At 49.2% G+C, this 26,780-nt stretch overlaps 1 protein-coding gene across 1 annotated transcript in view; it reads left to right on the forward strand.

Moving 5' to 3' along the window:
• The window catches only part of LOC140613197 (protein cordon-bleu-like), a 144,210-nt gene that overhangs the window by 96,299 nt on the left and 21,131 nt on the right, over positions 1-26,780 (forward strand). The gene's annotated exons all lie outside the window — the stretch shown is intronic.

Here is a 26,780-nt window from a genome sequence, read left to right on the forward strand (position 1 = left end):
TTAACAGACCTGGAGGGATTCTCCGGCAGGGCAGCTACCTGGAAGGGAGCGCATCTGCGAGGCCTGACGTTGGATGTCCCGATGAATAAATAGCTCTTGCATCTTGCTGGGACCCGCCGAGCGCTCGGGTCAGGGACAGAGGGATTGCCCATTCCGGACAGGGTGACGGGGTCTGTCTTCCTTTGGCCTTGGAGATCCCACAGGGTCCTCACTCCGCCCTGCTCTGTGCTGACCCCGACCGAGGGCCGAGCCCCCTCTATATGCTGGGTCTTAGCAGCTGTCCCCAAGGAGGCCAGGCGACCTGTCCCTCGGGCTGTGGGTCGGCATGGATCTCAGATCGTGAGTGGGGCTGCAGACACAGGTGCCCACGCCGGCACCTCTCCACCCACTCTCTGGCCCTTAGTTTTCCTCCTCCGCAAAACGGGAACACTAAAAGCAGCCTTCCCAGGTGCGTGACCTAGAGGTCAGAGCATGGGCCCTGGAGCGGCTTCCTGGGCCCAGATCCCAGCTCTTGTCACTCCTGGCAGTGTCGCCTTGCTGAGTCCCTGAACTACCCGGAGGTGTGCAACCTGCACGGCCAGGTGGAGCTAGAGCCACACCTCGGGGGCTGCAGGAGCCCGAGGCAGGGAGGGCCGGGCGGTGGGGGCGATGGCTCTATGCCGCGGCCGGCCTCCTGCATTAACCAGGTGCAGATCACATTTAAAAATCAAACTCTCCATTGCCGCAAACATCAGACGTAGAGCAAGGAGTTGCCCAGGCCCTGGGGCAGGTTCATTCTGTTAAACAGGGCCACACCCCGTGGAGGCATGTTGCCCGTCGCTCACACACGGCGCACGCCCTGTTCACTAGTCTGCGCTCCCAGAGATTTTCAGGACACAGGCGCTCGTCCCTTTGTGTCTCTGGAGCCTCGGAGAGTAACGAGAATAGAATCCCATGAAGGAACCCGTACTTGGGTGACTCAGTTTACCTATTCAGGATCAAAGCAACCCAGTAAACCCCACGTGCTGACCTCTGCCACCGTACAGTGCTTCCCCGGGTACAGAGTAGCTTCTTTCGCTTTGGTCTCTGTCGATTGATTAGCAATAACGTGTGGAAGCTTACTAGAAAGCGCGGTGCTAACTGGAGTTACGATTTGCCGAATAAACAGCTCTTCGTTAATTTTTCAGCCGACACGCGGTTCTTCTACGCAGCTTTTGTGCCCGTAAGAGCTATAAATCCTTTTTTTATTGTAAGTACAAGTAATTCCGAAAGTATTTGAGCTATCCCGGCTTTCTTTTGTCCTATAGGACTTGAATCATCACATTCATTGCAGAAAGCCTTCAGCGCCATAAAATCCCGACGTGACAAGCACACTTCTGCACCATCTCAAGTTTGTTGCATTGGGATTAAAATAACCGGTGGTGTTGGCCATGCCAGTGAGCGATGGGGGAGGTTGGTGTTATGATCAGTTATTGGTACTACCCAAAATGGATTTTTCCATGAAAAATGGCTTATGCATTCGATAAATCTGTGTCGAACGGCTGCTGCTTGCAAGCCCTGCACTTGAGAGCATGAACTAATATTCATTCCTTGAATATCTCGGTGCAACGTGCACACAAACACGCAGCGTGCTTTGTTCAGTGTTGTAAATAATTAGGGTGATCTGCACGCGTTAGAAATCAGGGGCAAACATTCCCACCTGAGGTTCCATTTCTGGAAGCATCATGAGAACCAGGTGATTAGAGGATTACGGGGAATCGTAGAGCTTGGCTGAGCCCACCCCCAGTGAAATGTCTCATCCAGGATCGAAGTGCGTGTTTGAGCGCTCCTGCGAAGGTGTTTCACCTCGTTCTGGAGTATTCCTGGCCTTGCTCTGCTTCCCGGCCCACAGAGAGAAGGCTCCCGGGAGGCAGCCGTGGGAGCCCTGGTGCCCCCCGAGCAGGGCCACGGGCCAGGCTGGGCCCCTGCTGCCTCCTCCCCTCTGCTGTGAGGACTCACGGCCGTGGCTTAGAGGCTGGAACGTCCGGGGTCCCTGTCCCCGCAGGGCCATGCCCACGGTCCTCCTCCTGGGGTGCAGGCTCCTGCCTCACGGTGGCAGTGACTGTTTCTGGCCAAGTGGATGATGCTTGGAGACTTCTAAAAAACTCTTCTTCGTAATAATCAAAGACCTGTGATGATCTGCGGCGTGCGGATGGCGCTCTCGTGAGAGCGACTGGGCGCTTTGGCTTCCCGAGCGCTCTGCTGACCAGATGGTACTCCAGGGGTGGCTCGGGAGAGGCCCCCGTGGACCGACCCCCTGTGTGCAACGGCGAGGGGAGACCTGCACACCCCCCGTGCCCCCAGCCCTCCGCCTGCCAGCCGGCTCCCCCGCACCCACCCCAGCAGGCTCCCCAGGGACGACCCCCCCTGCACTGGCCTCCGGCTCCGTCTACAGACTCCTCCGGAGCCGCACTTGTCACTAGAGAAGCGGGGGCCTGTCTGCCCTTTGCACACATCGGAGGGTAACCCGAGTTCCCAGCCAGGCCTGCGGGCCTCCACGACCTCGCCGTGCTCCCGGGAGGCCCTGCCCTCGTCCTGTCCCCTTGCCCGTGCCCCGCTCGAAGGCCACTTGGCCAGTGCGGCCACCTCCTCCCTCTGTCCCGTTTCTCTTCCAGCTTCCGACACCGAAGCCCAGGGGCAGGGAACTCTGTCTCAGTGCCGCCGACATGTCTCAGGGCCTCAGGGCCGGTGCCACCACGGGGGTGAGCATCCGTGTGAATGCATTTCCTCCGCTCGCGATTCGTTTACTGGGTGCGTAGAGACAGCTCCCCTCTCCACCGGAGAACCACTGACCTCACAGTATGATGCAAGGAGGTGACAGCCGGCAGCACGTCGGGCAGCCCCGTCCCTAGGAAGCCACAGTGTAGGAGCCCTTCGCGTGCAGGTCCCGCCCTATGCCGGAGCTAGAAATGACCGTGTGGTGTAGACGGCGGGGCTGTGCGAGTGGTGCGTGGAGACAGGAGGGTGTGCGAAGTCTGCGCGCTGTGCGGCCGGGGCTGCCGTGGTTACCGGGCCTCCCAGGGAGGGGTTGGCCTCTGAAGACGGGACCCACGCACGCGCACCCCACCTCGTCTGTGCTCCGTGAGGATGAGCAGGACGGGGCACCTGTAGCCCCAGGAAGGGGAAGGGGCCGCAGGAATGGCCGGAGGCTGGATGCTGCCACTTAATACAGTTCTCACGTGGGCTCCGGGGGTGCAGGAGCCTCACGCAGGCTGCAGATAGAATGGAAGGAGCCCCAGAGGAGCACCAGCAGGACGGGAAGCTCCCGTCCCTACCCACCCCCACCTCCTCTCTGTGTTTCGCTGATTTTCTCCTCCCAGGCTGTCCTGCCTGCGATCTGCGTATCCTGCTAAATGCCTTTATGTCGGTTTGGTCTTTTATTTTTTTTTAATTATTTTTTTATTCCTGAGAGACCCAGAGAGAGAGAGAGAGAGAGGCAGAGACCCAGGCAGAGGGAGAAGCAGGCTCCCTGTAGGGAGCCCGATGCAGGACTCGATCCCAGGACCCCGGGGTCATGGCCTGAGACAAAGGGAGATGCTCAACCACTGAGCCCCCTGGGCACCCCTGGTTTGGTCTTTTACTGTTTCTTAACCACGTTTCTTCAGAATCACACTTGCACAGACGTGTGTGTGCCTGTGTGTTGCGCTTTTTTGCCACGGGTAAAAGACACGGCCACTTAAATCCTTGACGTGACCCTCCTTAAGATGGCGAGTTTGCCCATTACGATGGCTCTTGTTCCGTCGACTGGAGGAAACTGAGTCAGGCCAGGCTGCAGGTCAGAGACCACGCAGCCAAGGGCCCGGCCCTCCCTGCGCATCCTCCGCCATGCGTGGCGGCCCTTCTAAGCTGCAGAGGCCGGGGCCTGTCTCCGCAGGTGCACAGATGGAGCCGTGGAAGGAATGTGCCTCGAGCGGGCCACGTCCCTGCTGCGACTTCCTCAGAGACAAACAGACGTTGGAGAGGAAGAGGTGCCGGCCTCGAGGTGGGGGGTCCCGTGTGTCAGGGGTCACCGCAGGGTTTGCGTGGACATCGTAGGAGCCCAGAGCAGCCGCCAGGCTTCCTCCCGGGGGTGCCAGGGGGCTTTCCAGCTCCCCAGCCTTGGCTGCACGGCACTTTCATGTCCTGGACACCGTGGGAACGTCGCGCTGGCGTTTCCTTCCCTTGTTGCAGGGCCCGGCCCTCTTTGAGGTCAAAAGCCGTGCAGGCAGCAGCCTTGTGATTCGGGGCTGCAGGCTGATGCCTCAGCAGAGCACCTCTGCCCCGGGTGGGGAGGGGGGGCAGGTGGAGAGGACCCAGGTGGCCCCTCTCACCCCCGATAACCCTGCAGGAAAGCCCCTCGGCCCCGGGGCAGACAGCAGGGGATGTTGAGGCCGGGGTGTCTCCTGTGGGTTTATTTCTGAGTCTGTCCAGGCACGTTTCTTTCCTCATGGGGACTCAGACGTCCTCAAGGAAAGGGCCCTGGGTGCCCCTCCCCCGCTTTTTGTCCAAAGCAGGTGTGGCAGGTGAGGGTCTGCAGAGAGAAGCAGCACCTTCCTGCTGCATCTTCCCCTCCGAGGAGCCTAAAGCCTGTGTGGGTGGCTTTGGGCTTTCCCTCGGGGTGAAAGCAGACTGACGCCCTCAGCACGTTTGCCTCCGACCGGCTTGGGGTCGCACCCTCCCGGCCCGCGGCGTGATGAGCTCTCCCCAGGCCCGGGACACGCAGGCCGCTGGTCAGCATCGGCGGGTGACGGCCCTGCCGTGACCTCTCGCCCCGAGCTCTCCCCAGGGCTGCGCAAGCAGGGGTCAGGAAGGAGCCGCTCTGTCTGTCGAGGGGACCACGGTGACAGGTTCAGGAGCCCCCCCCCCCCCAGCACCTCTGGCCTCGAGGACACAGTATATGCTCGCCGTCCCCGTGACTGAATCCCGACTGGGGCCCAGTAGGTGCGTCCCAGCCCCATGCACAACGCTTGGCGGGCCGTGGCCCATCAGTGAGCGTTTTATCAACAATTGTGTGTGGGCCGAACGACCCGAGGGCCGGGGCGAGGCCTGCGAGACCCTGCGGCGTATGCTCAGCCCTGGACGTGAGCCGCGGCCCACCCGGAAGGCCCGGTGACACGGGGAGAACGGGCCTTGCGGCCCGAGACGTCGTACATGGCAGGCGTATCCAGCCGGAGGCTCAGGTGTGAGGGGGCAGCTACACAGGGGTCCTGCCGGCATCAGGGGATCCTCAGTGAGCTGCCATTTGGGGGGAGAGGCCCCAGGGTCTCCGACGCCCCCACGCCCGTCGCTCCCGCGCCCCCCATGCTGTAGACCCTGCACAGGCATATCCCCAGGCCTGTGTCCCATCGAGGCTCCAGGATGTGCCTCAGTCCAAGGCCGACCCTGAGCCCCGCGATTCCCAGCGTGTAAGAGTGGCTGCAGCTGAGGAAAAGGCTCGGGTGCGTTGGACGTGCCCGCAGCCAGCTGGGAGGAGCTTACAGCAGCCTTCGCCCAAACCCACTGCAGTGCGGTGGTAGGGTGGCGAGGCCCTGTCCCACACTACTTGGTGCCTGGACAGACGGGGACGCACTGCATTTGGAGAGGAAAAAACTTAAAAAATGCCAAGAAGAGAACATTCTAGACATCGAAGAGTCCTAGAAGAAAGAGCAGAAATTAGAATAGTTAAGCCAAGAACTGTGAAGGTTCACTGGGACGGGACCAGTTCCCGTCCTGGGTGGGGGCTGTGCCCAGAGGACAGGACGGGGACCAGTGCCTGGGCCTGCTATTCTAGAAATGTCTGTTTTCATGGAATGTAGGAAAGAATCCCCTGTGATGTGGAGTTGGGGCGCCGACGTGACGAATCCGCAGAAGCACCCCGTGGTGGTTAGGTCGCGTGTTGGCTCGCGAGGTCTCCCAGCAAGGCCAGGCCATGCTTCCTTAGGCTTCTGTACCCGCCCTTGTAGGGGCCGTGTCCCCTCTGCACAGGAGATGGGTGCGCGGAGGGTGAGTGGCTTTCTCGAGGCCACGGCGGTCGAGGTGCTGTCTGTGCAAACTGTTGTTGGAACCCATGGTGGTTTGAACTGTTCCTGGGCCCAGGGGCCACCTGCCCCCTGAGGTGAAGGGCACCCAGTTTGCTGGGCTGTCACCACAAGACACCATGGACTCGAGGTCTTGAGTCACAGACATTTATTCTCACGGTCCCGAGGCTGTTAGTGCATGATCGGGGCGCTCCCGAGACGCCCTGTGGCCGGCGGGGCCGTCCCTGCCAGCACGCACATCCCTAGTGTCTCTTCCTCTTCGACAAGGAACATGGGACTCGCCTCAGTGGCCTCATGTTGACTTAATCACCTCCTTAAAGACCCTCTCCCCAACTACAGTCACCACTGAGGTACCAGGAGTTGGGACGTCCAGGTGCAAATTTGGGGGCAGGAGCAGAATTTAACAACAAAGGGAAGCTGGGTTTCTGTTTATGCACAGTTTTCGTGACCGTTGGGAATTCAAGGACAAATAAGATTCAGTACTTTAAAGGTTCACGGTGTTTGATGGAGCATTTAGCATCTTCTGATCTTCTGTCCCCAAATCCCAGCAAATGGCCTCTGTCTGGGTGCATCGCGGCGTGTGGGCCCATCCAGGGCCGAGTCCAATCCATGGGAAATTCGCACTCGCAGCTTTGCTTTTTAGGATGTCCCGTAATCCGCATGCCAGGGACCAGAGACTAGACGGGGTGAAGGTGTCACCTCCAGATTCTTCCCCAGCAGTTTCCAGGGCAGCTGGACAGAGAAGGCTCGTCATCCAGTCCTCAGCCGACGGGTCCCAAGGTCAGCACTAAGAGTTACAATGACCCAAAGATGGCTCAGTCCCTGTTGCGTTTCAGCTCCTCTGCTGAGACTCAGGTACATCGTCGTCGCGTTTACCTTGATCAGTAGGACGTCCTTGTGAAGGAGGTACTGTTCCTGTCTTCATCGTGCCAGTGCGGACACAGGGTTTCCCAAGGCAGGTGGAGGTCACGGGGCCAGACCGGTAAGGGCCAAAACCCACACTTGCCACAAACACCTTTCCTGCTGGAAGTTTTCTCCCATGGGCGCTGACGGGGATCAGAGGGAAATGTGTGGCCATCAAGTGGCATCGTGCCTGAGTGGCAACAGGTGGGCTGGAATCCCAGCGCTGCACCTTCTGCAAGAGATGCCATGGGGGGGGGGGCAGCAGGTGCTGGTGGGTCGTGCCGCCGCTGCTGCCCTCATCTCGTGTGACGTAGAGATTCTCAAATGGATGGAAGATTTGGAACAGAGGAGCACACTCACTTCCTCATCATTGATGGAGGAGGCGTGTGTTTGCTGGTGGAGAACGAAACACCCAGGATTAGGATCAATTCTAGGGCCCCTTGGGTGGCACAGTTGGTTAAGCATCAGACTCTTGGTTTGGGCTCACGTCGTGACCTCAGGGTCATGAGATCCCGCATCAGGCTCTGTGCTCATCGCAGAGTCCGCTAAAGTTGCTGTCTCTCTCCCTCTGCCTCTGCACCTCCTCATATGCTCTCTCTCACTCCATCTTTCTCTAAAATGAATAAATAAATCTTTAAAAAAACAAATAATTCTAAAGATCTCGGACGAAGAACATCTTCATGCTCCATTCTGCACAGCGAGTCCCCTGATTCTTCACAGAGCAAATCCCCGGTGCCCCGAGGCCATGGAGCTCTTTCTCAGCAGCCCACTCTGCTTTAAGGGGGGGGGGGACCTTACAGCTGGAACATCTGGCAGAGTCATGACCCAATCCGTTCCCCTCCCTGTGTGCCGTTTGTCAAGGAAATGAAGCAAAATGGCAAACCAGTCATGAGGAATGCTCGCCTGCTGTTCCCTGGGTGAGACCAGCAGATCGGTGGAGTGGATTTCATCCCGTTTGCCAAAGATACGCAAGCTTGGCTAACCTGAAACCCATTGATACTGTTTATTATCTTTTTGGCTCTACCCAATTTGCAGAAATCTGTTCATCTGCTCATCCCGTGTGTTGCGGGGCTTCAGAAGTCTTCACGGGAATTAAGGATAAAACAAGTGGGACCGTGTAAGGGTCTTTCGGACCTAGCCTGACTCGGGCTGCTTTTTGAGTCAGCCCTTCTAAGAAATATTTCTGTCACTTAGTCTTCAAATGTTCTGCATATAAAGTATATCTGCCAGGTTAGCAAATGAACAAAACTAGTGCAGAATTAGACAACAGCTTTGCGTGAACTCCTTTTGAAAGAAACCACCACATACGGGTTTTGTTTAGATCCTAAAATATGGAAAAGCAAACACAAAATGTATTATGGTACAGAAAAAAATTTTTTTTTTCCTTAACTGCTGGAGGAAGTGGAAATGCTAGGAGGTTGCATATTTGGGACGCTTCCTTCTTCCGCGAGGAGGCCGAGATGCGGATCTGCATTGTGTTCAGAGGAAGTCTTATCCCTTCATCAAAACAAACATCCATGTGAACCTGCGGAGCCCCATCCCGTTGCAGAGCCTAGGAAAACAGTCGGGGCGCAGACGAACTTCCCTGGGCCGAGATAACAGGGCAGAGGATACGGAGGGTTCGCAGAGAGAGGAAGCGGGAGCTATTTTGGTGGTTTTACGTCTCCGTTTTGTTGCGGGTCCCTTCCTCCCTGACACGTCCAGCCACAGAAGCAAGCTTATTTGAAGAAGATTAGGTTCTCATGTATTTTTAGCTGTCGTTCGGGTGTGACATTTGTGGAGGCCCCTGAGATAAAAATCAAAATGAAGAGGGAGCTCGCCGCTTTCCTACACATTGACGCTGCGGCGACACAAAGGACGCGAAGTCGGGCTGTCCGTCATAACCTCACGTGGTTCAGATATTCACTAACTGTGTTGCTCTCCTGCTCGCTCATACACTGTCACCTCGGTCCCTTTGTGTTTGGCCGCCAACCCTGTTAACGAAGAGTCTGTGTTTCTTGCTATAAAAAAGAGAATCTGGTAAAATCATGATTTCGTTATTTTTCTGAAGGTTGCATTTTGCTTCTTTGTACGCAAATATTTTTAGGACTCTTTCCAACCACCCTGATATCCAGCAAGCTGAACAATGGGCTTTAGAATTCAAATAAGAATTCTGAATTTATCGTGCAAAAGGCCCTAATTCCTCTCTTTGAGGCACCATTGAGCTTTAGGAACTGAGAGCCAAGTGCGGAGCCACGCACAAGTCCTCTGCGGTCTTGACCTTCCGTTCCCAGCCTCCTCTGTCTGGCTTCGTTGTGGTTGCCTGCCCTTCGTGTTTAGAGACACTTGATTTCTTTCTCCGCCAACTTCACACAGTTTCCAGTCTCTGTGAAGCTGTACTTCTCTGCATCAAAGGACACAATCGACAGAGTGACAAGGAAACCTACAAAATGCAAGAAAATCTTTGCAAGTCGTATGTCTGAGAAAATGCGAGTATTCAAAATATATAAAGAACGCATATAACACGACAATAAAAAATAACTCAAAAGGGAGCAAAGGACTTGAATAGACATTTCCATAAAGAAAACATGCAGAGGGCCAGTTAGCACAGGTGAAGGTGCTCAGCACCTCTCGTTGTGAGGGAATTACGAACCAGAACCAGAATGAGATTCTACTTGATGCACATTAGGACGACTGCTATCAAAACCAAACCAAAACAGACAAAAAAAAAAAAAAAACCCAGAAAATAACAAATGTGGTCAAGGCCATGGGGAAACCTTGTGCACTCTTGATGGGCATGTAAAATGGTGCAGCCGCTACAAAAAAGTGTGGCAGTTTTTGGAAAAATTAAAAGTGGGATTACCGTATGATCCAACAGGTCCACTTTGGGATCTATAAGCAAAATCATCGAAAACAGAGTCTCGAGATATTTGCACAACCAAGTTATTGGCAGCATTATTCACAGTAGCCGAGAGGCAGAAACCACCCAACGCCCATCCATTGATAAAGGGAAACAAAATGCTGTATATCCATGTGCATACAATGGAATGTTACTCAGCCTTTAAAAGGAAGGAAATTCTGACACCTGCTATAACACGGCTGACCCTTGATATTGCTCTAAGTGATGTAAGCCCATCACAAAAAGACAAATACCGTATGGCTTCACTTACAGGATGTGCCCACAGCAGTGAGAATCATAGGATCAGAAAGTACACTGGAGGCTGCAGGGGCTGGGGGAGTTGTTTTGTAAGTATAGGGTTTCCTGTTTGCAAGATGAAAAGAGGTCAGGAGCTGGTTATACACTTTTTTTTAAAGACTCTATTTATTTATTCATGATAGACACACACAGAGGCAGAGACACAGGCAGAGGGAGAAGCAGGCTCCATGTGTGGAGCCCAAGGCAGGACTCGATCCCAGGACCCCGGGGTCACACCCTGAGCCGAAGGTGGCGCTAAACCGCTGAGCCACCCGGGCGTCACAGGTTATACACTTTGAATGGACCTAACACTACTGACTTGTGTCCTTAGAGCTTATTTTCATATTGTGTGTATTTTACTGCAGTTAAAACTAAAGATTGTATAGTAAGTGATTCACCACAACGGTAGATGATTATTGATAAGTGATTTCACCATTTCCTTTAAAAAGCAAAATCTTTTTTTTTTTTTTAAATTTATTTTTTTTAAATTTTTATTTATTTATTTTATGATAGTCACAGAGAGAGAGAGAGAGAGAGGCAGAGACACAGGCAGAGGGAGAAGCAGGCTCCATGCACCGGGAGCCCGACGTGGGATTCGATCCCGGGTCTCCAGGATCGCGCCCTGGGCCAAAGGCAGACGCCAAACCGCTGCGCCACCCAGGGATCCCAAAAGCAAAATCTTAAATATCTTTTTATTTAGACATGGTAAATGCACTTTCCCCAAATGCCTCTCTTACAGTATATTTGTGAGTAAATTTTTTTTTGATGAATTTCATTTATTTTTTTATCTTAGAGAGAGAGAGTGAGAAAAGGAGCGGAGGGAGAAGGATAGAGAGGGAGAGGGAGAAGCAGACTCCCCACTGAGTGCAGAGCCCGATGCGGGACTTGATCCCAGGACCCTCAGATCATGATCTGAGCCAAAATCAAGAGTTGGATGCTCAGCCTACTGAGCCACCCAAGTGCCCCATTTAGGAAAATATTTTTAGTGAAGCTTCACTGATGTCTGAAACACTTTTCATGGGTAGATTTGTCCGTGAAATAACTTCTGCTTTAAGATCCTCCACCCTCCCTCTCCATGCACTTCGTTTCTCCCGTTCAGCACACCATCTTTACAACTTTGTCTTGTCCCTCTCCAGTCCACTCAGGCTGGAGTTATAAAGGGCTCTGGGGTTTTCTTTATTTTCCATTCTACTCTATTTACTACTTACTTCCTCCCGAATGTTAAAGGTCTCCAAAACAGGATTCCATCAGGAAGCATGAAAGTGTGTAGCGTGTCTTTGCTGCAGGAAATATACACCTATCATGAGATATACTCATTTAAATGAGATCTAGGGGATCCCTGGGTGGCTCAGCGGTTTAGCGCCTGCCTTCGACCCAGGGCCTGATCCTGGAGACCTGGGATTGAGTCCCACTTTGGGCTCCCGGCATGGAGCCTGCTTCTCCCTCTGTCTGTGTCTGTGCCTCTCTCTCTCTTGCTCTGTGTCTCTCATGAATAAATAAATAAAATCTTTAAAATACATAAATAAATAAATGAGATCTAGTCGTTTGGAGGTTGTAGGGTTTTTCTCTCCCATATGCTATCTGTATAACTTTGGACAAGTCGCTCAAAAGGACTCGTCAGTCAACTTTCCTGGGTTCCGTTTCCTCAAAAGTAAAATAAGAATAATACCCGTGCCTGTCTACATACCCAACGTGCTTTTGAAAGGCTAATGTATTAATAGGACTTATAACAGTGCTTACGAAATTAGCAAGAATTTTCAAATACATAAAGCCCTGCGTAGATGGACGTTGTTTTCAAGTGAACAGTCTTACCCTGGGAATAATTTGGGAAATCTAGATAACAACTATCAGCATCTGCCTGTTTGTGTGGGGGTCACATCGGTTTACTGCAAAGGCATTAGTTCAACACACAGCTGACCTATATTTGAGATACAAAATCTTATTTTTCCCCTTACGAACTTTTCTTAGTTTCCAATTTCTATATTAACATTGAGAGGCTTAAGGCACAGTTTCTAATTTTAGAGGTGAAAGGACCTTCTGCAGATCCAGAACACAGCTTAGCTCTCTCCTTCGTTTACTTTATAAACAAGGGCGCAAGGTTAATGGACTTGCCCACACAAGCCAGCTAGTAAGTTCCGGCTTCTGGAAAAGAACTTGGTTCTCAGATTGATGCTTCATAACTCTTATTTATGAAATTAATAACTCTGTTAGTATCGAACTAGTTCCTGATATGAACCATTAGAAACTGTGTTATCATACATATCATTAGGATTACAACCGACTCCAGAATATAGACCCTGACTACTTTGGTGACTTAAGAGAAATAATAAAAATCACCAGAGAAATTTGATTTATAACCACACTAAGATAATTTTCTTTGCCAGATAATGTTCCTATAATTTCGATAGATGTGTTTTAATATTTTGATTTTCCTGAATTAAAGCGTGTCATTTGTGGGACTCTCTGATATGATGAACTCTCTGGTGATTTTAAATACATATGGGGAAATAAAAAGCTTTCAGGCAAGTCTGGGACTTTGGAAACTAATTTCATGTTGGAGAGTTATGAGCTGCAGACATTGATGAGGTGTCTCCCGTGACTCCCAGGAGATTGGAAAGCAGTGATTTGCAGATGTCATGCTTTTTTTTATTGCTGCTTCTCTGTGGCTGAATCCAGACTGTTCCCACAGTGTAGAGCATAGCTTTGTTTGTTCGGATGTACGTGGTATACCTGGAAAGATAAGGCTTTGCCTGGATTTGAATCTGAGGTGACATCAACACTAACCTTTATAACCATAGAGAAGTTATTTTACCTCTGAAAGCCCCAAAATATAAGACTATAAGTATACTTTTGGTTCTGGTGGCCAACATACCCTACTGTAGTCCCCAGTTATTCACATCTTTGTACAATCCCCTCTCTTTGGATACACTGGGACCTGTAACTCATCTCTGACCTGTGGAATATGGGATGTCCCTGACTTAATTAGATTCCATTATATGGTAAAGGTGATGGGATGTCACTTGATGACGTTGTGTTCCATAAGATTCCTGTGCCGACCTCAGACTGGCTACACTCATGACATGAACTGCCTTTGAATACCATGTGGTAGGGAAATGCATGTGGCCTCTAGCACCTGAAGATGACCCCCCAGCCCATAGTAAGAAGCCAGGTCTCTCAGTCAGACAGCTGCAAGGACAGAAACTCTTCCAACAATCAGTGAGCTTGCAAGTGGATATTCCAGATGGGAATGCAGCCTGGATAATACTTTAGAGGACCCAGCTTAGCCAGGCTCACACACTGCTGATCATTAGAAACTGTGAGATACAAATGGGTGTGTGTGTAAACTACCTAAGTTTATGTTAATGTGCTACACAGCAATAGAAAATTAATATATATTCAGTAGCTTATATGTAGACTCAAGAAAGTAATTCATGATCACCAGTTTTCCTGGTCTGGAAAACCAGGACCAGAATTCACGTGGCCACCAGCCTCTGGAAAGTGAGGGGAGAATACGTAAAAGGAGAAGGCCAGAGAGCCAGAAAGTCTCTGAGTAAATTCTGTTTAAAACCTTGAATGCACGCAAGCAGTGGGCACCACGCAGCCTCGTAGCCTCGCTAAGAGTAAAAGAACTGAACCAAGATGTGAATTGCCAGCCAAGGGGCAGAATTTTCATTGTGGGTCCATTTAGCGTATTGCCTCCTAAAACAAAAGCATACTTCTCATAAGAATATAAGAGAATGCAGCATCTCATAAGCATAACATTTGCAATGGGTAGGATATAAGCTAAAATTATTCAGCGTATAAAAAACCAGGAAAATGATTCATTCCCAAGAAAAAAGACAGTCAACAGAAACCAACCCGAGATGACCTAGGTGTTAGATTTAGCAGACAAAAAATTTGCTGCGGCTTACAAATATGCTTAATGGCAAAATGAAAAATAGGCTTATAATGAATGAAAAGAATGGAAAAATTTCAGGAGATAATAAGAACTATAAAAAAGAACCAAATCAAAACCCTAAAGTGGAAAAGCACAATATCTTAAATAAAAATATCACTGGATAACAGCAGAGTGAAAGTAACAAAAGAAAAAGGCAGTGAGGTTCAAGATAAGTCAATAGAAATTCTCTAATTTTAAGAAGAGAGAAAAAAAATTGAAGTAAAAATAGAACCTCAAAGATGTGTGAAACACACCAAAATGTCTGATGTTTTCAATAAAGTCCCAGAAAAAGAAAAAGAGAAAACTACATGTGAAGATACAAGGGCCAAAAGGTTTCCCCAATTTTTCCCCAATTGATAGACTTAAAATTTCAGCAAATCCAAACAAAATTTAAAAAAACAAACTATATTTATGTACATTATAAAGAAATGGCTTAAAAACAGACTTCAAGAGAAAAGTCTTATAAACAACTAGAGAAAAATAACATATTCTGAGAACTGCTGAATTTGTCATCAGAAACAATGGAAGCTACGCAATAGTGGAACATAATCTTCAAAGTGCTGAGAGACATTAACTACTGTCAGTGCATTTAGTATCCAGCAAAAATAGCCTTCAAGAAGGAAGACAAAAGAAAGACCTCTTCAGATAAAACAAAATAAAGAATGTATTGCCGTCAGACCTGCACAAAGGAAACGCTAAAGGAAAATTTCAGAGTGAAGGGAAATAATACCAAATGGAAACTTGGAATCTTGGAAGGGAATGAAGAATATAAATAATGGTAAAAATTTGAGTAAATGTGAAGGACTGGTTATTGCCTCTAGAAATTACAAGATATGTAAATGTTACAGAAATGCCAACTCTAACATAAAACATAGGACAGGATAAATACATCTATATGATTGCAAGGTATCTACATTTTATATAAAGCACTAATAATTAATCTAAATGGACTGTAGATGTTCAGGATACGTATAATCCTCACAGCACCCATTAAGAACAAATAATGCAGAGGGTATAGCTAAAAAGCCAGTGGATAAATTTTTCCCCTGCTGAGCTATGTTATCTTCCAATGTGACTATAGACTGGTGTGTTTCTCACTCTAATTCTGTTGATTTTTGCGTCTTGTATTTTGAAGCTGTAATTCGGCACATACACGATTATTAAAACATCCTGATGCATCGATTCCTTTATAATCATGAAACATTCATCTTTAACTCCGGTGATACCCTTTCTTACCTGCCTTCTGTGTTTACTGCTGACAGGATATCTTTTTCTATCCATTCAATTGTAACCAATTCGTCTTTTTTACTTAAAATAATTTTCCTGTATACAGCATTTTATCTATTCTGAGAATTTAGAGATTGTCCTTTAACCGCAATGTTTAGTCTGCCAGTATTTAATGTAATTGTTGATATGATCAACAATTTGTTATACCAGTTTGTTATTTGTTTCCTGGTTGTCACTTCAATTTTTTTTTCTGGCTTTACTTTGGATTTTAAAAATGTCTCCACCCCAGTAATAAATAAGATTAAACTAATAATTAAAAACCTCCCAACAATGAAAAGCCCAGGACCAGATAGTTTAAAGGGTTGAATTCTACCAAATATTCAAATAAGAATTAATGCCAATTCTTCTTAAACCCTTTTAAAAAAAAGACAAGCTGGAATACATCCAAACTCATTTGATAAGGCTATGTCACCCAGATTCTAAAGTCAGAGACACTGCAAGAAAACTATAGGCCAATATCTTTGATAGACATAGGTCCCAAAATCCTTAATAGAATACTAGAAAATTAAATTTAACAGCACATTAAAAAGCTTATAAACCACAACCAAGTGAAATTTGTCCCTCGAGTACAAGGATGGTTCAATATATGCAAATCAATCAGTGTCATATACCCAGTAACAAAATGAAAGCAGTAAACACACATGATCATTTCCGTAGATGTAGAAAAAAGCATTCGACAAAGTTCAACATTCATTCATGATTAAAATTCTCAGCAAAATAGATATAGAAGGAACTTAATATAATAAAGGCCATATATGAAAAATGCATGTCTAACCCCAGAGTCAACACGGAAAATCTGAAAACTTTCCCTGTAAGTTCCAGTACAAGACAAGAATGCGCATTTGAACCACTTCTTTTCAACATAGAAGTCCTAGCCAGCAATTAGACAAGAAAAAGAAATAAAACCCAAATTGGAGAGGAAGAAGTAAAATTATCATTTTCCAGATGACATGATCATAGATATGTAATACTCTAAGGACAAAACAAAACAAAACAAAACAAACTGGCACAACTAATAAATTCATTAAAACTGCAGAATATAAAATCAACATATAAAATCAGCCACTTTTCTGTATGGAATAAACTATCCAAAATGAAAATTAAGGAATGATCCCATTCACAATAGCAACAAAAAGAATAAAATACTTGGGAATAAACTTAACCAAAGAAATGAAAGACCTGCACTATGAAAATTGTAACACTGATGAAGGAAATTAAAGAAGACACAGATAAATGGAAAGACACCCCATTTATATCAAACTAAAAAGAGGAAGTGGAATTATAAAAAGTGGAATTATATCAAACTAAAAAGCTTTTGTCCAGCAAAGGAAGCCCAATCAACAAAGTGAAATGGCAACTTATAGAATGAGAGGAAATACTTGCAAATCATATGTCTGATGAGTTAATATCTAAAATATATAAGGCATTCATACAACTCAATAGCAAAAAAAATAAATAAAACAATCCAACTAAAAAATGGGCAAAGGACTTGAGCATTTTTTTTTCAAAGAAGACATAAGAATGGCAGCAGGTTTATGAACAGATGCTCAACATCACAAGTCATCACAAGGGAAATACAAGTGAAAATTACAATAAGGTATCACCTCACGCTTGTTAGGAATAGCTATTTTCGGGGCACCTGGCTGGCTCCATCAGGAGAGCATACAAATCTCAATCTCTCCATCTCAGGGTCACAGTCCCCGTGTTGGGCATGGAACTTACTTAAATTAAAAATGAAAATAATAATAATAATAATAATAATAATAATAATAATAAAAGGAATCTCATCAAAAAAATGACATAACAAATACTGGTAAAGATGTGGAGAAACCCTCACGCACTGTTGATGGGAATGCAAAGCAGAGCGGTTGCAGCCAGGCTGGGAAACAGTATGGCAGTTCCTTAAAAAGTTAAAAATGGAATACCCATATGATCTAGCAATCCCACTTAGGGGAATATATCTGGAAAAAAATGAAATCAGGTTTTTGAGAAGGTGTCTCAACCCCCGTGTTCAGTACAGCATTATTTACAATAGCTAAAACATGGAAACAACCAAAGTCTGTGGATGGATAAATGGATAAAATGCGTCACATATGTATGCAATGGAGTATTTTCTCCCCACAAAAAAATAAGGAGATCCCGCCATTTGCAACAACATGGGTGAACCTGGAGGGTATCATGATAAGTAAAGTGTCACACAGAGAGAGGCAAATACTGTTATTTCACTTATATGTGGAATCTCAAAACAAAAGTTGCATAGACATAGTAGATGGGTGGTTGCTGGGGGGTGGGAGGGGCAGGAGAGGGGACGAAGGTGGTCCAGGGGTACAGAGTTTCAGTTAGAAGAGTAAGTTCTGGGTTTGGAAGTACAGAAGGGTGGCTGTAGTTTAAAAGCTGTGTTGCAGGACGCCTGGGTGGCCCAGTCCGTGAAGCGTCTGACTCTTGACATCAGCTCAGGTCATCATGATCTCAAGGTTGTGACATCAAGCTCTGCATCAGACTCTGCTAGGCATGGAGTCTGCTTAAGATTCTCTCTCTCCCTCTCCCTCTGCCCTGCCCCACTGCTCGCTGTCTCTCTCTCTAAAAATAATAATAATAATAATAATAATAATAATATCATACATACTTGAAATTTGCTAAGATAGTAGAATTTAAATGTTCTCATAAAAAAAAGACACATAAAATGAAGGATATGTTAACTCATTTCACTATATATATATATATCAAATCATCATGTCCTCCACCTTACATTGACACATTGTTTGTTAACTCAATCCCATTAAAGCTGGGGGAAAAAAAATAATGAATGATCTAATCCAAAGAAGAAACATCGGAAATTAGACAATACAGTTGACTCCGGGACGAGGCAGAGATTGGGGCACTGACCACACTGTGCAGTTGAAAGTGCACATATGACTTTTGACAACCCCAAAACGCACCTATTAATAGCAAAGACCACAAGAGATTACGTTTTACTATTAATACTCAGTGTACCACAGACACAGACGGCTCGCCCAGGGCTGATTAGCGTCCCAGTGGCATTTTCCCGGTAACACGAGCTCCCCAAGGTAGCAGTAAGAGGTGGCTACAGGATTATCACAGCAGTACAGGAGGTACTGTAGTTTCTTTTATGCAGTTTTGACTAATACTGCATCTTGATGTTTGTTTACGTGTCTCTCAACTGAACCGTGTTCGGTGTGTGTGTGTGTGTGTGTGTGTGTGTGTGTGTGTTGGTTTTGACAAATGTTAACCTTTTTTAAAAAAAATTTATTTATTTATGATAGTCACACAGAGAGGGAGAGAGAGGCAGAGACACAGGCAGAGGGAGAAGCAGGCTCCATGAACCGGGAGCCCGACGTGGGATTCGATCCCGGGTCTCCAGAATCGCGCCCTGGGCCAAAGGCAGGCGCCAAACTGCTGCGCCACCCAGGGATCCCAAATGTTAACCTTTTATAATTGATCTGCGCATATCCTATAGCAGTAAACAAAAAATAGGCTAATATTTTCATATATTGTATTCATTTGTGACATATATGAGTTTTTCTCAATTTATTCAACATTTCTAGGCCATGTAGTTCATCTGTGACATTGTCCCAATTGTTCCAAATGTCCAAAAAATTTCCTAAGAATTTATTGAAATTATTGAAAAAAATATCTGCATAGACGCGGACCCCGGGCACTTTGAACTCATGTCACTCAGGGGCCAGTTGTGTCTTGGACTGAATAAAAATGAAAATACAGCATTAAAATTCGTGGGTTGCCACTAGAGCAATACTTACGGGGAAACCTCGTACTCTTAAAGGTTTATATGAGACAAGAAGGAGAGTCAAACATCGAAGACTTCACAGGTTCTAGCTTATGCAGCCAGAAAAGAAAAATAGAACAAGATAAATCCAAGGAAAATAGAAAATAAAGAGAAGTCAGTGAAGCCAAAAGTAAGGAGATAAGGGAAAATTGAACGAAGCCACCGCTGCTTCTTTGAAGTGATCAACCAAAGGCTCAGCTCCTCTCGACTGGTCTGGGAAAGGAAGGACATAAGTCTCCAGTGCGGAGAGAAAGGTGGCCTGTTAGTAGGACTCTATCAGCGTTGAAGGGATAACAAGGGCGTGGTGCGGAGTTGATAGGAACGGCCTGGATAGCTGCACTGCCTGGGCGTGCGCAGGTACCTGTGCTGTGTATCTGAGCTGACGTGGGCCACAGGGCAGTGCAGAAAGGTGCAGAGGGAGCGTCCTGGCCCTTGGTCGGACCCTGGTGCTCGGGGAGGCAACACATGGAGAGTCCCTGAAAGATCTGGTGAGCACAGTGGCTCTGCAACTCACCCCCACCCCCAGGGACCCCGGGGGCGAATGGGGACTTCACGGAGCTCCAGGGCTGCTTGCTTGTCTTGATGGCCTCAGGAGGTAATTTCATATTTATAGGTAATTTTTAGAGTTTATTTATGGCCCATGTGTTAGAAATTCTGCATACTTCTTGCTTCCAACTTTTCGTTGGGGACAAAACAAAAATCAGAAACAAAACACACACACACACAAACTAATCACAGAACTTTCAGGAGGGCAGTCCAAATTCCATCAATGAGAAATTGGAATAGAAATGCGTATTTAGGGGATCCCTGGGTGGCTCAGCGGGTTAGCGCCTGCCTTTGGTCCAGGGCGTGATTCTGGAGACCCGGGATCGAGTCCTGTGTCAGGCTCCCAGCATGGAGCCTGCTTCTTCCTCTGCCTGTGTCTCTGCTCCGCTCCCCCTGCCCCATGTCTATTATGGATGAATAAATAAAATATCAAAAAGAAAGAAAGAAAGAAAGAAAAGAAAGAAAGAAAGAAAGAAAGAGAAAGAAAGAAAGAAAGAAAGAAAGAAAGAAAGAAAGAAAGAAAGAAAGAAAGAAAGAAAGAAAGAAAAAAATGCATATTTAGGGATGCCCGGGTAGCTCAGGTCCTGATCCCAGGATCAGAGATCGAGTCCTGCTTTGGGCTCCCTGCATGGAGCCTGCTTCTCCCTCTCCCTCTGCCTGTGTCTCTGCCTCTCTCTCTCTCTCTCTCTCTCTCTCATGAATAAATAAATAAAATCTTAAAAAAAAAGAAATACATATTTAGGGGCGCCTGGCTGGCAACTCTTGATCTCAGAGTTGTAGGTTTGAGTCCCACGACGGGTATAGAGATCACTTAAAAATGAAATTAAAGAGAAGAGAAATCTTTAAATACACACACACACACACACTTAAATTTTTAGGGGAACTTTAGGTTCACAGTAAAACTGTGTGGAAGCGACTGCCAATCCCCTAACATGCCGCCGGGACTCAGGCATGCCCCCCTCCCCATTTCAGGATCCCCCACCAGTGATATGTTTGTTCCAGCAGATAAACCCACATTGCCACATTATCACCCAAAGCCTGTAGTTTCAATTCTGTGTCGCCCTGGGTGTTACCTATCCCAGGACTTGGGACAAGCGTGTGCTGACATCTGTCCGCTGCTCGGACATCACACAGAGTACTTCCTCTGTCCTAAAAATCCTTTGTGCTTCGCCCAGTTTGTATCTCCTCCCCAACACCCGACCCTCCAACCCCCGGCAACCACTGACTTTTGTACTATCTCCATAGCGTTGCCTTTTCCAGAATGTCAGAGTTGACATCATACGGTACTTATTAGCCTTTTCCAACTGACTCCTCTCCTTATGAATATGCACTTAAGTGTCTCTCTCGTGGCCTAGCAGCTCATTTCTCCTGAGCACTAAAGAATACCCCACAGTCTGGATGTGCCGGTTTAGTGACCCGCTCTCTGACGAAGGGCATCCTGGTTGCGTCCAGGCTGTGGAGGGAGGAACAAAGCCGCTGCAGACGTCCACGTGCAGGCCTCTCGGCTCCTTCGGGTAAACATCAAGGGGCCCGATGGCTGGACCATCCCGTAAGAGTGTGATCAGTTTGGTAAGAAATCCCCGAACCGCCTTCCAGAGCCGCTGTGCCCTTTTCCTTCCCACCAGCGATGGACGGGGCCCTTGTCGCTCGGCGTCCTCGCCAGCGTTTGGCGGCGGCAGCGTTCCCGCTTTGGGCCGTGCTCGCAGGTGCGAGGTGCCCCTGACACCCTACCGCGCGGAGCACCTCTTCACGTGCTTGTTCGCCATCTGTGTGTTATCTCTGCTGAGCTCTTTGGCCCGGGTTTTTTTTTTTTTTTTTTTTTTTTTTTTATTTATGATAGGTCACAGAGAGAGAGAGAGAGAGAGAGGCAGAGACACAGGCAGAGGGAGAAGCAGGCTCCACGCACCGGGAGCCTAACGTGGGACTTGATCCCGGGTCTCCAGGATCGCACCCTGGGCCGAAGGCAGGCGCCAAACCGCTGCGCCACCCAGGGATCCCCGCGGCCCGGGTTTTTAATCAATGTTTTTGTTTCCGACTTGTTGGGTGTTAAGGCCTCTCCACACACGTTAGACAACAGTCCTTCCTCAGCTGCTTCTCTCACCAATATTTTCTCCTGACTCGTGGCTTCTCATTCTCCCAACTGTCCTTTGCAGAGCAGAGATTTTTGGCTATAATGAGGTCCACTCCATCAGTTATTTCTTACATGGATCGTGCTTTTGACGTGTCGTGTCTTATAAGTCGTCACCAAACCCACACTCCTGTCGATTTTCTCTGATGGAACCTTCTAGAAGTCCTGTGTTTGCATTGTATATTTTTGGTCTAGAATCCATTTGGGTTAATTTTCGTGAAGGGCGTAAGATCTATGTCTAGATACGTCTGCGGTCATCACTTAAATTGTGTCCGGGCCCACACAGCTGTGTGCGTGAGACAGTATTTGGGGAAAAAGAGAATGGATGCCCACCTGAAAATCTCTGGGGGATGCAGGCTAATCCAGCTGAGCCTGTTCAAGATGGCCCCAGTGCCTGTCCTCACGCCTTCATGGGATGTGCTTTCCCCTGTGTCCCTGTGGATAAATCGGAAGACAGTAATATACGTAAATCACAGTACGTACCCAGGGTCTTTCTCGAGTTTCTTGCTCGGGAATACACGCACTGAATTTGCTATTGGTGCAGACGTATAATTGGGGGCGTTCCCGTCCTGGCCGGTACATGCTGGGTACTGAGCACACAGGTGGATAAGCTTTATCCCTGGCTCTGAGGAGGCCCTAGTCTAGGAAGAAGCTTTGCCTACATTCCCGTGACGCCGAAGGGTGTGCAGCCATCCTGGAGCACACGAGAGGTGGATATGCACTCTTGTGTGCGTGAGACCAGACGTCCTACGTGGGTCTTGAAGGGTGGCTAGTGGTTTGCTAGACGGAGGACAGGATGGCTTCGGTAAAGGGGCTGTGGCAGTGCTTGAGGCCAGGGTGTGGGAGGCCGGTGGGTCAGGTGAGGCGGGAGGGGGAGCCAGGGCCCCACCGAGGAGCTGGCTGCTGCAGACGTCACTTGGGGCTGATCCACTTGTTGCTTCATTTGGCTGAGCCCACAGAGAAGCTCCTCTCCGAGGCTGGCAACGGCGGGCTGAGGCTCCACGCGCTGGCCCTGGAGTAGCCCTGGAAACCATGCTTGCCCTGGAGTAGCTAGACCAGCGGCGCCTTCCCACCTTCTTCCTGCTCTCTGGAAAGGTCTCCGCATTCTCCCGCCCAGGGGGCTCCTTCGCATCATTCAAGGCAAATGCCGACCTCCTCGGAGAGGCCCTCCTCAGTCCTCTCACGGTAGCTGTCCCCAGCCCCACAGGCGCATCTCCCCACCACGTCTCTGATTTAATTCTCTGTCGCACCTTCGGTCACCAGGCTGGGAGCTCTGGGAGTAGGAGGAAGGCATCGGCCCTTTCTGAGGCTCTGCCCCCTTCATGGGGACCAGTGCCTGGCACTGCGCCTGGGGCAGGGCGGTGCGGCCACGTGGACACTTTGCCACCTGTCCCGCGTGGGAAATAGTTGGGAATATGGGAGTGGATCAGGAAAGGGAAAGAGGGGCACCTGGGTGGCCCAGCGGGGGAAGCATCCGCCTTGGGCTCAGGTCCTGGGGTCCAGTCCCGTGTGGGGCTCCCCACTCAGTGAGGGGTCTGCTTCTCCCTCGGCCTCTGACCCTCCCCTGCTTATCCCCCCCTCCCGTCCCATAAAGGAGAGCAATGGGGAGAAGCAGGAGAACCTGCGAGGATGGCACAGCTTGGGCCAGAGGAGGCTCCTCGCCTCCACCCTGAAGACACAGGTCACGGCTGGGCAGGCGGGCAGCGCGGGGGCAGTGGGACCGCTGGGCGGCTGCCGGCGGGACGGGCGTCCTCCTGGCCCCCAGCGCTCCGTGTCGCCGCTCGCCGGGTTTCGAGATCGCCCGCTGGCTTGGTGTCCCACGGCCTCTGGGCGTCCCTCTGCCTCTTCCAGCCCTCCTGACTGTCACAGCTGTGGGTGGGGGCTGGACAGGCCCCGGCCCGCTTCTCTGCCGGGGTCCCTGGGCTCTGCGGAGCGCGCAGCCAGCACCCCCGGACCCTGGGTGTGCTGGGCAGGGAGCCGCGCCTTTCCCGCCCACGTGCCTCTGACGCTTTGACAAAAAGGGCTTCCCTGCTGTTACCTGGGGTTCCTTGCCATTACCTGGGCTTCCCTGCCGTTACCTAGGGCTTCCCTGCCATTACCTGGGGGTCCCTGCCATTACCTGGGCTTCCCTGCTGTTACCTGGGGCTTCCCTGCCGTTACCTGAGGTTTCCCTGCCATTACCTGGGGCATCCCTGCCCTTACCTGGGCTTCCCTACCGTTACCTGAGGCTTCCTTGCCCTTACCTGGGCTTCCCTGCCATTACCTGGGGCATCCCTGCCCTTACCTGGGCTTCCCTGCCATTACCTGAGGCTTCCTTGCCCTTACCTGGGCTTCCCTGCCATTACCTGGGGCATCCCTGCCCTTACCTGGGCTTCCCTGCCATTACCTGAGGCTTCCTTGCCCTTACCTGGGCTTCCCTGCCATTACCTGGGGCATCCCTGCCCTTACCTGGGCTTCCCTGCCATTACCTGGGCTTCCCTGCCGTTACCTAGGGCTTCCCTGCCATTACCTGGGCTTCCCTGCCATTACCTAGGGCTTCCCTGCCATTACCTGGGCTTCCCTGCCGTTACCTAGGGCTTCCCTGCCGTTACCTGGGGCTTCCCTGCCATTACCTGGGCTTCCCTGCCGTTACCTAGGGCTTCCCTGCCATTACCTGGGGCATCCCTGCCCTTACCTGGGCTTCCCTGCCATTACCTGGAGCTTTCCTGCCCTTACCTGGGGCTTCCCTGCCGTTACCTGGAACCCTGATAACTGGCCATACGCCTATTTCTGGCTGGTGCGATTTTAGCAGAAAAATGAACACTTCATAAATATTCGTGGAAGTGGTCCCGGCGAGCTGGGCACATGGGGGGGGGGGAGGGGGATGTGAGGGAAGCCAGACCTGAGAATTTCGGATTAAAACCTCCATTGAAACATCAGAAGCCCATAAAGCAAATGTTTTTTGGGCACTTTGTTCTCAGTGAGGTAGAAAGGAAGTCCTCAGACAACACTTTTGTTTCATAACTTTTTCATGACTTTCCGCGAAGCACGCGGGTGGTTTTCTTGCTGGACGGCCAACTGCCCAACTGCGGCGGGGATGGGCCCGCTTACCTGGCAGCAAGGAGGGCTGGCATTTTAGCTGATGGGAGGCAGGCAGCCGACGGGGTCGCGGGGTGACCCACGGCCTCGGAGTTTGGCTGGAATCTATTCATCCTCTCTTAGGAGCCTGAGGATAAGGCCCAATTGCGAGACATTTGAGGGACATTTGCAAGGGCCAAAAATAAGGACACCTTATGCTTATCTTGGGGCTCAGTCGGTTGAGCAGCTTAACCCAGGTAATGGCAGGGAAGCCCCAGGTAACTTGATCTCAAGTCAGGTCTTGATCTCAGAGCATGGAACTTACATAAGAAAAAAAAAAAAAATCCAACACCTTGGATGGTTCGGAAGGTCCTGGAAGGATTTATTTTATTTTGCTTTGTTTTGTTTTACTTTATCATTTTATTTTTATTTTGTTTTATTTTATTTTATTTTATTATTTTATTTTATTTTATCATTTTATTTTTATTTTGTTTTATTTTTTATTATTTTATTTTATTTTATCATTTTATTTTTATTTTGCTTTGTTTTATTTTATTTTATTTTGTTTTATTTTATTTTATTTTATTTTATTTTATTTTATTTTATTTTATAATTTAGGAGGGAAATGGCTGCAAATCATTTCAATCTGAATTTGTCCCATCCATTGACCCGGATGACACCCAGCCGGGTAGATGGGTGTCATCCTTACCTTAAGGATGCTGTTTGCTCACACAGGATCAATATCATTTTATTTATAGTGACCAAAATAAAATGGTGGCATATACCACTAGCCAGAAAGATTAACTTTTGAGATGAAGACTCTACCAGGAAATCTCAGTAAGACTCTGAGTCCCTGCATTTTATATGACCTTCCACTGGTGACCAGGGTGGACGTACTCCTTATGGTGGGATTTGGGGAACCTGGGGAGGTGCAGAGCATGCCCACATGCTGCCTACAAGCCCAAGGTGCAATGTCACCGTCTCCCTGAACCCCTCCCCAAATCCCCAGAAGGGAAGCGGAGCATTAGTATTAACCCCGAGCGCTGTTTCCACAGCCGCTCCCACCTGAAGAGGGGTGGAGGGAACAGGTGTCTCCACACCCTGGAGGGCTGGTTGGCCAGCAGCGGGGAGCTGTGCTGGAAGGAGAGCGCTCGAGAAAATCAAGGCTGCATAAATAAGTCACCTGTCAGGAGCCAGCAAGCACAAATAGAAATGTGCCCGCGGGGCGAGCCCAGGCCAGGCTGTGTCCCCACCTGGTCTTTGCCCCAAAGCCCCCAACTTGGAACCCTGTTGCCTCCTTTACTTCCCTCTCACCTCCCTTCCCTGGAGGCACCTGTGGCAGCAGCATCACGGCCTGTGTGGCTTCTTGCACAGTGTCTCATGTGCCCAGAACAGAGCTGGGCCAGCCCCACAGTCCACATGCCGGGCTCCTGGTCACCTGCTGCTGCGGTTGGAGCTGCCCCAGTTGCAAACCCCAGTGCATCTATCTACCCGCAGGTCTGCCCACGGCCAGGTCACAGGGGGCAGAGCTCCCCCACTCCTCAGACCTCAGTCCACGTGGGCATCCTGCCTTCTATCTGCCGCTTCTGCCAGAGGCCTGGGGAGGAAGGATACCTCTGGTGTCTGAGGGCCCGGTCCTCCAGCATCTCCTAGAGCATTGTCTCCCTTTTCCCAGAGAACTTCCCACCCATCCCCTGACACCTCCTCCCCTGGATTCTCCAGCACTCACAGGCACTCATTCATTCATTCATTCATTTGCTCAGCCAGCATTTACAAAGCACCCACTCTGTGTTGCACGCTGTCACTCGTGTGGAGGTTCCACGCATGGGTAACAAACCTGCTGTTCTTATGGGGATTATATTCTAGAGCAGGAGCCCCTCAGCAGGTGTGCAGAAATGTAAGCGTGAGAAAGCAGGTGAGCGGGCAGG

The sequence above is a fragment of the Canis lupus genome, chromosome 21, assembly GCF_048164855.1.
Source record: "Canis lupus baileyi chromosome 21, mCanLup2.hap1, whole genome shotgun sequence".
NCBI lineage: Eukaryota > Metazoa > Chordata > Mammalia > Carnivora > Canidae > Canis > Canis lupus.